This window comes from Oncorhynchus keta, chromosome 2, assembly GCF_023373465.1.
Source record: "Oncorhynchus keta strain PuntledgeMale-10-30-2019 chromosome 2, Oket_V2, whole genome shotgun sequence".
In the NCBI taxonomy this organism is placed as follows: Eukaryota; Metazoa; Chordata; class Actinopteri; order Salmoniformes; family Salmonidae; genus Oncorhynchus; species Oncorhynchus keta.
In genome coordinates, this window is record NC_068422.1 from 46,075,722 (window position 1) to 46,087,372 (window position 11,651).

At 39.9% G+C, this 11,651-nt stretch overlaps 1 non-coding gene across 1 annotated transcript; it reads left to right on the plus strand.

The window, feature by feature from the left end:
* Positions 1-8,913: 8,913 nt before the first annotated feature.
* trnai-uau (transfer RNA isoleucine (anticodon UAU)) lies at positions 8,914-9,007 on the plus strand. The gene is made up of 2 exons: positions 8,914-8,951; positions 8,972-9,007. It is a non-coding gene; the product is annotated as a tRNA-Ile (tRNA).
* The last annotated feature ends 2,644 nt before the right edge of the window (positions 9,008-11,651 follow it).

The window sequence follows — 11,651 nt, forward strand, 5'->3', positions numbered from 1 at the left end:
GTCCAGCATGACGGTGAAAGGTTGCTTTCATTTCCACAATCATTCAACTAGTGGGATTGGGTGTGGGCGGTCATATAACAGACAAGAGGAAACACAGTAAAGTGAAGTGATGAGGGGACGAGGAGGGGTGCACGTGTATGAGGAAGCAGGAATCATGTGAGAATGAGCGTCTGTAGCGTCATAGAATGAACATGAACAAACAATGCATTTGATTAAAAGATACAATGAATTAAGTTGTATTTTTGTTTTTATCATGTTTCATAAACATACAGTGCCAGTCAAAAGTTTGGACACATCTACTCATTCCGAGATTTTTCTTTATTTTTTACTATTTTCTACATTGTAGGATAATCAAAACTGTGAAGTAACACATATGGAATCATGTAGTAACCCAAAGAATATTGAACAAAACAAAAATATTTTATATTTGAGATTCTTCAAAGTAGCCACCCTTTGCCTTGATGACAGCTTTGTACATGCTTGGCATTCTCTCAACCAGGTTCATGAGGAATGCAAGTGTGCCTTGTTAAAAGTTCATTTGTGGAACTTATTTCCTTCTTAATGCGTTTGAGCCAATCAGTTGTGTTGTGACAAGGTAGGGGTGGTATGCAGATTATAGCCCTATTTGGTAAAGACCATGTCCATATTATGGCAAGAACAGATCGAATAAGCAAAGAAAAACGACAGTCCATCATTAGTTTAAGACATGAAGGTCAGTCAATTGGAACATTTCAAGAACTTTGAAAGTTTCTTCAAGTGCATTCGCAAAAAACATCAAGCCCTATGATGAAACTGGCACTCACGAGGACAGCCACAGGAAAGGTTACCTTGTCTGCAGAGGATATGTTTATTAGAGTTGCCAGCCTGAGAAATTGCAGCCCAAATAAATGCTTCACAGAGTTCAAGAAACAGACACATCTCAACATCAACTGTTCTGAGGAGACTGCGTGAATCAGGCTTTCATGGTCGAATTACTGCAAAGAAACCACTACTAAAGGACACAAATAATAATCAGAGACTTGCTTGGGCCAAGAAACATGAGCAATGGACATTAGACCGGTGGAAATATGGCCTTTGGTCTGATGAGTCCAAATTAGATTTTTTTTTGGTTCCAACCGCCGTGTTTTTGTGAGACGCGGAGTAGGTGAATGGATTATCTCCGCAAGTGTGGTTCCCACCATAAAGCATGAAGGAGGAGGTGTGATGGTTTGGGGGTGCTTTGCTGGTGACGTTGTCAGTGATTTAATTAGAATTCAAGGCACACTTAGCCAGCATGGCTACCACAGCATTCTTCAGTGATATGCCATTCCACAAGGTTTGCACTTAGTGGGAATCTCATTTGTTTTTCAACAGGACAATGACCCAAAACACACCTCCAGGCTGTGTAAGGGATATTTGACCTAGAAGGAGAGTGATGGAATGCTGCATCAGATGACCTGGCCTACACAACCACCTGACCTCAACCCACTTGAGATGGTTATAGATGAGTTGGACCACAGAGAGAAGGAAAAGCAGCCAACAAATGCTCAGCATATGTGGGAACTCCTTCAAGACTATTGGCAAAGCATTCCAGTTGACTACCTCATGAAGCTGGTTGAGAGAATGCCAAGAGGGTACAATACTATCATCAAGGCCAAGGATGGCTACTTTGAAGAATATAAAATATGAAATATATTTTGATTTGTATAACGCTTGTTTGGTTATTGCATGATTACATGTGTGTTATTTCATAATTTAATGTCTTCACTATTATTCTACAATCTAGAAAATAGTAAAAATAAAGAAAAACCTTTGAATGAGTAGGTGTCCAAACTTTTGACTGGTACTGTGTATGAATTGACTGTGTGTTTGTATGTTCATACCGATAGCCTACTGTTTAATTGGCTGAAGTCACCACCTTAAAATCCCCTTACTTTACCACATTATCTCAAGGTTCATAAGGACATACTATCCTGCTATCTGTTCTCACTCCCTGGGTCCAGAGTTACAACACACAACTAGGTTGATGACATCAGAGGTCAGAGGTTAGGTTTCCTCACTGCACTCTTTAAGATGACTAGGGCAACTTCCTCTGCCCACCTCCACTGGAAACTAAGAAATACACAATATACTGTACTGTACTCTTCTTAATGTTCTCTTGTACCTTCTCAAACACTAGCATTTACTGTAAAATATTTTACTGTATTCTTACATATACATTGCAATCTCACTGGCTCTGTCAAGAAATGAGCAGACTTTCTCCTGAAGACTGAGGAGACTCTTGGCTAGAGTCATAGGAGGACAATGTGAGAGGTATAAAGAGAAAATGTGAGCAAAGTTGGCGTAACAGCTAAGTAGCTGAGGAATGGTTATAAGATACATGCGTGGGGAAGACACATACCACCTGCATATCCAGACATCCGTTTCTCTTCTGATCCCCTCAGTCTCTCCTGGCCCAGAGAGAAGGGTCTGGCATGGGTAGAGCAGGGCAAAATGGCATCATCATCTTCACACACTCTCCAATAATAAACTTCCTGTTTCTCACAGATTGAATGGTACAGTAATCAAGCCCCAGGTGGACTAAAGAGCGGTTTATCACAGTTTCCTTCCCCATTAATGTGTTAATGAGCTCCATCTCTCCACACTACATCCCCTCTCTGTCGATATCCTGGAGCTTGGCAGGAGTCACAGTCTGTTGGGAGCTCAGTCTAGACATGTAATTGTTGCTGAAATCAGGTTTGTTCTTGTGAGCCTGCCTCCTTGGAGAGGAAGGTCATGTGACAGATTTATATCGGAAACCTATGGTAAAAATGGCCAATAGCTACAATATCAGTCAAAAGTTTGGACACACCTACCCATTCAAGGGTTTTACTTATTTTTCCTATTTTATACATTGTAAAATAACACTGAAGACATAAAAACAGTGAAATAACACATATGGAATCATGTAGTAACCAAAAAAGTGTTAAACAAATCAAAATATGTTTTAGATTCTTTAAAGTAGCCACCCTTTGCCTTGATGACAGCTTTGCACACTCCTGGCATTCTCTCAACCAGCTTCCAACAGTCTTGAAGGAGTTACCACAAATGTGACCAACCGGCTCAATTCCGTCTTACAATAAGGCCAATAGCCTACAATAAGGAACATTTCCAGTTAAACAGAAAGTGTCCAGATAAATATTAGATGACGCTAAAGAAATGCTATAAACCCATCCACATCTTGCCAAGTGGCTGGGTCTCTACAGAAGGTGTAAACGGTACAGCCAAATGGTTCCTTGCATAGTAGCATAATCAGAAATAGAAAGTGTCAATCAAAATATAATAATATACAGTAAGAACAATATCAATATCATTGATAGATTAGTTATATGCATACAATCAGGGGTAAAGTGGTTGAGCAGCAGGATACAAAAATAATAGGAGCAGCAACGTGTGTTAGGAGAGAGTAATTTAAATAGAGGCACTGCAGATGGTGCTGATGACTGGTCTGTCCGAACAATGCATGAACAAGGGAATCTATATTCGGAGAGCATGTTTCTGTCCTGCCCTTGACTTTGGTGCAGGGCTTGTGATGTCCATAGCCTCTTCGTCACAAAACTCCCTGATCTTCTCAAAAAGTTTGTCTTGCTGTGTCCAGTCCAGCCGGTGCTTGTAGACCATCTATGGGAGGACGGATGTCAGCGTTGCACAGCAGCTGAAACCTGGTCCTGACTGAGACGAACGCTCCTCGACAACAACAACACCAGGCTCCAGAGCATCGAAACTGTAAAACAGGAAATAACAAAAAAAATGAGACGACATTACAACCTTAGAAAACATCAATTCACCTCCCATGTTTAGATAAGAAGAATAACTTCATACAATGCAATGAAAATGATATTCACCTGAAGTGCTAGTACTGCTTGAACTGTGGCAGCGGCCTGAAGTACAGATTTGGGTGTTGTTGCTTTCCACCCGCACCGTACCATCCTCCAGTCCAACCAGCTGTGTGATGTTGACCCGTCACAGTGCTGTCCTTCACAACACCTGAAATCTCAGACAATGTGTTCACTCTGGTCTTTCTGAAGCGCTGCTTGACGAGGCCAAAGCACCGGTCGGTGGCAAACTTGGTGATCAGGAAGTGAAGGTCCAGACTGTGGTGGAGCTTGTTCAGCCAGGCACAATACCAGAGCACAAACTTGTTCTTGTTTTGGCCACTGCAGTTGCAACGAGTTAGAAAGTAGATGGGACCTGGCTGCATAGTGTCAGAAGGATAGTGCATCTGCAAACAACAACAAAAACATTAAGATAAATTAATAAAAATAAAATGTCATGTAAAACGTAACATCATTTTTTTTATGCATCATTATCAGGTAAGTTTCACTTACCTACAAATGTGCAGAGCAGCAACACAGCATACAGAAACATCCTCTTGGTAACTGGAAGTTAAAATGATAACACAACCCGAATACATGTACCTCTGGGAAATACAGAAATAATTTAATATCAATAAAAGTAGGTAAATTAAATAATAAAAATATGTTGTTTATGCTTTACATACCAAGTGATGTCATCGATTTCTTGTAGAGATGCCACTCTGCTACTTTTGTCACATGGAATGGCAGCAGCTTTCCAACAAAGTATTTGTGTCCTGGGTGGCTTCCTGGTAATACTTTTGCATTATCCTCTGTAGCTGTTGATGAAGTTCACTCGCTGCAAGTCCTCACGCTTTAGGTGTAACCTGTGCTTGCTTGGGCCAGCTCTCTTTTTGATGGGAGGCATTAGACCATTCTCCTTGTATGACTGGTGGAGGAGAGTCAGGTGTGTTCTACTGATGCTGAAAGACAAATTCCAGATACAAATATTTTGACATTATACAATAGAAAGCCGTGTTTGTTTGTTGGTGATTACGGCTATCTTGATGGGTCATGTAAATCATCTTGCGAAGTGGAGTCTTTTGTTTAGACATGCTAGCTAAACAATGAACCATAATCCTAATCCATGAAGTACTAGTGATACAAACCGATTGTCATAGCTGGCTAAAGTTAACCAAATAGGCTCAATGTTAGCTAGCTAACATTCGACTATAACTAGCAATGCAAAATGGCATTCTGAGATAACATTACTACACACATCATAAACGTAATGTTAGCTAGCAAGCCAGCCATTTAATGTCAGCTAGGTCTTCTGGGTCTTCCTTTCCTAACAGTAAACTTTAATTTGCAATGAAAACTACTTTCTAACTAAATTAGAAACGTATAATATCTTAAAATGTAGCTAGACCCTTACATGGATGAATGCTTCACGGCAGACACTGACCGTGTGCAATGCCATAAGAATCATCTTAAACTAAAGCCCCCACCCAAACTCTGACCATATTACTCATTTTAGCAGAGCTGGTTAGACTGTTTTCATTGTTATCCAAAGCGTTGGTGACTGTATCTGTGCTCCTGGCAACAATTTAACTACCCTTTTTGCCTACATTTACTGACAATGGCCTTATTGAACCGGCCATATTCGTAAATCCATCAGTTACTCTGCGCTCTGGTACACTCAGACGAGAGTGCTCTGAAACAGTTGTTGCAGTGACGCGCTAATGAAATGGATACTTGCATTCGTGATTGACTCTTTTGTAAAAAATGTATAGGCGATACATTTCTTTTTAAAAGCCACGTTAGACAGGATTACATACTGACCAGCTCAAATAGACAGAAGCGAAGAATATGGCAGACCAATGATGGTCCTGTACTGCTGCTGCTGCTCATTTCATGGCAAAATTTGCAAATAACAAATAATAGATTTTTTAAAATGATATACTGTACATCCTCGTGATTTACAGTACCAGTCAAAAGTTTGGACACACCTACTCATTCAGGGGTTTTTCTTAATTGTTGCCATTTGATATGTTGTAGAATAATAATGAAGAAATAAAAACGTTGAAATAACACCTATGGAATCATGTAGTAACCTGGGGGTGTGTTTTGGGTAATTTTCCTGTTGAAAAATAAATGATAGTCCCACCAAGCGCAATCATCCATTCACCTACTCTGCATCTCACAAAGATATGGAGGTTGGAACCTAAAATCTCAAATTTGGACTCATCAGACCAAAGGACAGATTTCCACCAGTCTAATGTCCATTGCTCGTGTTTCGTGGCCCAAGCAAGTCTCTTCTTATTATTGGTGTATTCAACCATGAAGGCCTAATTCACGCAGTCTCCTCTGAACAGTTGTTGTTGAGATGTGTCTGTTACTTGAACTCTGTGAAGCATTTATTTGGGATGCAATTTCTGAGGCTGGTAACTCTAACGAACTTGTCCTCTGCAGCAGAGGCAACTCTGGGTCTTCCTTTCCTGTGGCTGTCCTCATGAAAGCCAGTTTCATCATAGCGCTTGATGGTTTTTAAACACATTAAGAAGGAAAGAAATTCCACAAATGAACTTTTAACAAGGCACACCTGTCAATTGAAATACATTCCAGATGACTACCTCATGAAGCTGGTTGAGAGAATGCCAATAGCGTGCAAAGCTGTCATCAAGGCAAAGGTTGGCTACTTTGAAGAATACCAAATCTAAAATATTTTTTGGGTTACTACATGATTCCATATGTGTTATTTCATATTTTTGATGTCTTCACTATTATTCTACAATGTAGAACATAGTAAATAGAAGGAAAAACGCTTGAATGATTAGGTGTGTCCAAACTTTTGACTCGTACTATATGTTAAGGATCCATCCAGCCATCCATCGGCCTCAACCATCCATCCATCCAGATACAGACAAATGATTGATAAATGTAGTGGATAAATGATGATGATCTGAATTCATGATGGCAATGATATATGATTGTTGACATTTTGTATTGTGATCATCCAATGAACGAGATCTATCATACATGTCTGGACTAGCAGTGTTTTCATTCTGTAATAAAAACATGAACATACTACTGCATTGCGGCTAACAAACATGTATGGAAATGTCTGCTCTACTTAAAATTACAACCAACTAATTGCAGCATTACCGCATAAATGGAAGAGCCAAGTGGAAGGGGAAGAAAGTAAGAAACACGTCTGTCGACACTGCATTAATGGCCAAAATTGGCTAAAGAAAATTGTGATAAATTAAAAAGCATACCAGTTTCATTTAAGGAACACAAAATTGATTGCATATATAGATTGCAAAATAGTTGGGAAGAGATTTTTGTGGTACCGATGCCATGGCACATGGTTTATGAACTGATACACAAAACAACGCTGGATTCAAAACTTTTAGTTTTTCTATTTAAATTATTATCTAAAATATTTGCAACCAATAGAATGTTATGAACTGTATGTATGGGGGATGCAACCATCCCAGCTCTGCAGATTTGGCTGTGAAGAGACAAAAACATTAGATCATTTGTTTTGGTACTGTCCGTATGTAGCTTGTTTTTGGTAGCAGGTTTAGGAATGGCTGAAGACCTGCAACATTCACCTGGAGCTAAATCTGCAAATAGCACTGCTGGGTTCAATAATATAATAATACTCTTAGCAAAATATATATATATTTAATTTACAATATGCTAAATCTATGAGCATAAAAGTTTCAGAACTTTTGTGAAACAGCACAGTTCAAAGATATATGGCAAATATAAATCAAAACTGGATGGTGTTCAGAGATAGATTGGAGGGGTTGAGTAGAGCTGAAGGGTCGGACTCAAAACAAGCAAAAGATAACTACTGTAAAATAATACTTGGTCTGTAAAAATGGATATAGTGTGTATAAACTGGAAGTAGAAGCCTAAGTGTTGTTGTCCATTAGTTTACTCAAATTAGGGGAGGGATGGTATGGTTTGGGGAAAATAATAAAGGAAAATATCTAGATAAAAAAACATATATATATATATATATATATATATATATATATATATATATATATATATATATATATATATATATATATTATATATTATTATACAGTCTGTATTTACCAAAAATATTTGGGAGATTGGAAATTACGTAGACAATTATATTGAAAATGATATACCCACTAAAAAAATCAAATAATACAACAAATTATATATATCATTTTTCTTTTAAATTACTAGTACATACTACTACAACAAAGCAGACTTCCAAAAACAGGCTATTATTGTAATGAAACAGCAGGGGAGCAGGTCTCGAACCCTCGACCCTCTAGCCCGAGGTCCAGCGCGCTATCGACTGTGCCGCAAAAGCATACTCATGTGGAAGAGTTGATTTACGCGTTTATAAACCCAGGGTCGTTATATTACTATACAGGCAAACGTGGCGTCAAAAAAAAAAGTACACGGTTAGTCAATAGAGAATTATATGGTTTATACAATGAGATCTTGGTTCATGCTGAGACATGAAAACATCTGTAAAATATACATTTAATATGATTCCTTATTGATAATTTCGATCGGTACCAATTCAGACAAACTGAGCATGCGTGAGAAATACATTATGCGGAAGTCTCAATCTGGTACCCTGTAGCAGCCAGTATTTCACAGATAGCATTAGCAACCTGCTATGAAATGAACACTCATACTACAAGCACACAGTTGATCACTTTCCAGATTAGGTGTCAAATACATACAAGCCAATATGGGACAATGCAACTAAGACAGGCAATTATCCGTTGAAGTTGTAAGGCACAATACACTCAACAACGGACAGCTATATCAATCAAGTAAACAGTTCAGGCGAGCTAACGTTAGCCTAGCCAGATTAGCTATGTTCAAACAACGCAAACGTGTGATTTGGCAAATCAGTCATTTATCAGAGTTTAGGCAGATCTAGATCAGTTTCTATGAATGTTACTGTACGTTGCTGACTATGTTGCAACACATAACATACAATATACTGATCTCTAAGTAAATCAGAAACCGGAGGAATAGGAAGCTAACATCCAGATTAGAGGGTTCATACACTGTATTGCTGAGCAGAAGTAGCGGAGCTCCAGTGGCGCAATCGGTTAGCGCGCGGTACTTATATGACAGTACATTGTAGAGCTATGCCGAGGTTGTGAGTTCGAGCCTCACCTGGAGCAGTGTTTTTACTAAGAGAGAGCGATAGGTATGTATTATCCCATTGAAGTTGTATTAACATGGAATACGTTGACCAGCCTAAACGCAGTAACCTAAACGATCGGTGTCTGACAATTCGACAGTTCAGCAGCATAGCCTGTATGAATTGTATTTTCTTGTCTCTAGCCTCAACCTAGTACATCATGTAAGCAGAGTACGTTAGTTTAATTCGAGATTCGTATTCTCACACAACAATTGGATGAATACGCTATCATTTCTTAGCAACATTTTATCATGCATGGGTCAAGGGGAGCCTGAAGATCACATTCACATCCCTGCCTGCTTCAAAATGAAATCATATAACAAAATACAGTAGCTATTATCCACACTCCCTTGCAACGCACCTCAATGTGTAGGCAGGTTTCTTGCCCTTTCCCTCATAAGAGTATTGCTATTCTGACTTCTATGCGAAATCTTTTCATGATAGGCTATCAATGTTCTAGTTATTCTGCTTTTGTGTTATGATTTGGTGGGATGACTTTGCTTATATAAACGTGCAAGTGTAGTGTTAGTTTTTAGCTATAAATGTCAGACGTGTATGTTTGTTGTGAACTCATACTGTATTTCATCAACTTGAGCTGAAGTAGTTCCCTCTTATTATCGATAGGAGGCAGCATGAGTGACTTGCAGTTTTACTTCACTAGAGGGGTTGGTCTTTGATAATGAATTGCATTTGTTCTTGGACAAGGTGAGAGGGACTGTAGTTGAGACTATCTGGGATTCTCTGCTTCTAAACCCCATTATGGGGGCTGAGTCACTGGTTTACTAGTGCACTTCCATGCCGTCCCTAGGAGGGGTGCGACACTTGAGTGGGTTGAGTCACTGACGTGATCTTCCTGTCCAGGTTGGCGCCCCCCTCGGGTTCGTGCCGTGGGGGAGATCTTCGTGGGCTATACTCGGCCTTGTCTCAGGGTAGCAGATTGGTGGTTGAAGATATCCATCTAGTGGTGTGGGGGCTGAGCTTTGGCAAAGTGAGTGGGGTTAGGATCATGCCTCAGGACCACCTGGCCTGATGACTCCCTGTTGTCCCCAGTCCACCTTGTCATGATGCTGCTCCAGTTTCAACTGTTGTGCCTGCGGGTGTGGAACCCTGACCTGTTCAGTGGAGGCGCTGCCTTGTCCCGTACCTGCTGTTTTGGACTCTCTCTCTACCGCACCTGCTGTCTCTAACTGTGAATGATCGGCTCTGAAAAGCCAACTGACATTTACTCCTGAGGTGCTGACCTGTTGCAACCTCTACCACCACTGTGATTATTATTATCTGACCCTGCTGGTGATCTATGAATGTTTTAACATGTTGGTATAATCTCTACCCTACACAGCCAGAAGAGGACTGGCCACCCCTCAGAGCCTGGTTCCTTTCTAGGTTTCTTCCTAGGTTCCTGCCTTTCTAGGGAGTTTTTCCTTGCCACCGTGCTTCTACATCTGAATTGCTTGCTGTTCGGCGTTTTAGGTTGGGTTTCTGTACAGCACTTTGTGATTTGGCTGATGTAAAAAGAGCTTTATAAATCAATTTGATTGATTTGATTGATTTAGGTAATCTACCAGATTACATTAGAATGTTGTAGTTACTATACTCTATTTCTCTTGCATGCCTGTTATGTCTAGTAATCAACTCCCGCTGGGGGGCGCTGTTATCCATGCTATGAGTGGGGTGTACCATCTCTGGTAACATCAATGAGGTTTGGTGGCTGGTAGTGAATCGCTACGACTCTTTATTTGAATGAAAACAGCATTGAGACACATTTGATTGATTTATCATTCCCAACATTTATGTTTGTTTGAAATGTAAGAATGTTCTCCTATACTGATTACGTGTGTGTGTGCGCTTGTCTGAGGAAAAAGACAGTTAGCAAAATGAACAGTCTATCATTTTAACATTACAAATGCTTCCTGAAGTTGATCAGAATGTTCTATACTAGTTGGATGTTAAACAAATGTTAAACAATAGGCTATTAAAACATTGTGAAGTATAAATGGGAAGAACATGTTGAACACCCGGACAAATAGATTAGGGGAATGTATAAAAGCTGGAAAGAAAACTCTCTTGGAATAGGCTTTAAGCTGTTTTTTTTTAGGTAGGTAATTCATTTAAACAACCTTATGTGAGTTAGCCCTATATCGGACGACATAGGACGACGCGCATTAGTGCGTGTGGTGTCCCATAGAGCAGTGGTTAAAAACTGTGGGTCGAGACGGCAGGGGTCAAAGGTGGGTTGCTGGATGACATTGCCCCCCCTCCCCACCTCCATAAAAAGATAGAAATACACTTTCAGTGTAAACTTCAATCACTAAAACCAAACAGAAAGTATGTAGCAAAGATAATGGACCTACACACTGAGTGCACAAAACATTAGGAACACCTGCTATTTCCATGACATAGACTGACCAGGTGAATCAATGTGAAAGCTATAATCCCTTATTGATGTCACCTGTTAAATCCACTTCAGTCAGTGGAGATGAAGGGGAGGAGACAGGTTAAAGAAGGATTTTTAAGCATTGAGACATGGGTTGTGTACGCATACCATTCAGAGGGTGAATGGGCCAGATGTAAGAGCCTTTGAACAGGGTATGGGAGTATGTGCCAGGCACACCGGTTTTAATGTG